The sequence below is a fragment of the Guillardia theta genome, assembly GCF_000315625.1.
Source record: "Guillardia theta CCMP2712 unplaced genomic scaffold GUITHscaffold_126, whole genome shotgun sequence".
In the NCBI taxonomy this organism is placed as follows: Eukaryota; class Cryptophyceae; order Pyrenomonadales; family Geminigeraceae; genus Guillardia; species Guillardia theta.
The window spans coordinates 96,232-97,544 of NW_005434548.1; positions in this window are offsets into that span (position 1 = coordinate 96,232).

Here is a 1,313-nt window from a genome sequence, read left to right on the forward strand (position 1 = left end):
AACTGCTGAGCGGCAGGTGGGCTGGAGCTCGACTGCGAGCAGCTGGAGTGAGCGAGCGGAGGAGAGGGAAGGCACAGCAAGACAGGGGAGAGGCAGATGAGGGGGAGGGCAAGGAGAGCAGGCACTGAGAGGAGGGGAAAAGACGGAGAGGTAGAAAGCAGGTTGGAGCCAAGGAATAGGAGGGAGGCGGAGGGACAAGTAAGAAGAGAAGAAAGGGAGTGGGGGGGAGTGAGAGAGAGCAGAGGATGGGCAGAAAAGAGGAGAGAGGAGGGGAGAGGAGAGAGGAGAGAGGAGAGAGGAGAGGAGAGGAGAGGAGAGGAGAGGAGAGGAGAGGAGAGGAGAGGAGAGAGGGGGAGCGAGGAGGGGAGCAGAGGAGAGTGGAGGAGGGAGGGAGAGCAGAGAAAGATTGCGGATGGAAACGCGAGAGGGACCTGAGGATTCCAATGTATCTGAGATCGATGGAAACGATCATCGTTTTCAGTGCTGTACACGAACCCCTCCCCTGCTGTTGCTCCATTGTCGGCCCACGACTCGATCCTTGGGCCTGTCCCCGCCGTTGAACCCACTGGCCAGGAACCTCCCAGCGCCCCTGCCCACTCTGATCAACATCCTCCTCAACATCCTCCTCCTCCTCCCTCCCTCCCTCCCTCCCTCCCTCCGTCCCTCCGTCCCTCCGTCCCTCCGTCCCTCCGTCCCTCCCTCCCGGCTCCTGCCGGCTCTCCTTCCTCCTTCCCTCCCTCCCTCCTGGTGCAGCTGCCATCACCCTAATCTCGTGATCCCCCTAGCTTGCCCTTCTACACTCCACTGCTCTTCCCCCGTTACCTGCCGTCCCGTCCGTGTTCTCTCCCCCGCTCGTGTGCCAGTAGTTCCTGCCCGAGCTCGCCTGCTCTACTGTCACCTGCTCCTCCTCCTCCTCCTGCCTATCACCCTGCGAGGCGAGTCTGGTGGGATGTAGCTGGCGGGAAAATCGAAGACGTTGGTCTCCGGCACTGCCGAGAACGGTCAAGGAGGAGGCGGAGACGGAGCAGGAGCAGGAGAATACAGGGGAGGAGAGGAGGAGGGGAGGAAAGGAGAGGGTGGAGGAAAGGGGAGGACCTGAGCCAGCATTCTTCCAGTTGGGCATTTTGACGCTCTCCGGAACAGAAGCAACTTTGCCTGCAGGGAGTGAGTGAGTGAGTGAGTGAGTGAGTGAGTGAGTGAGTGAGGGAGGGAGGGAACGTCAGACATTGATGCAACAGCACGCAGTCGTCGTCGCTACCTGACGTTTTGGCGTTCTGCAGGTTGGAGAGGTACCGGGCGTTACTCTCGTCTAT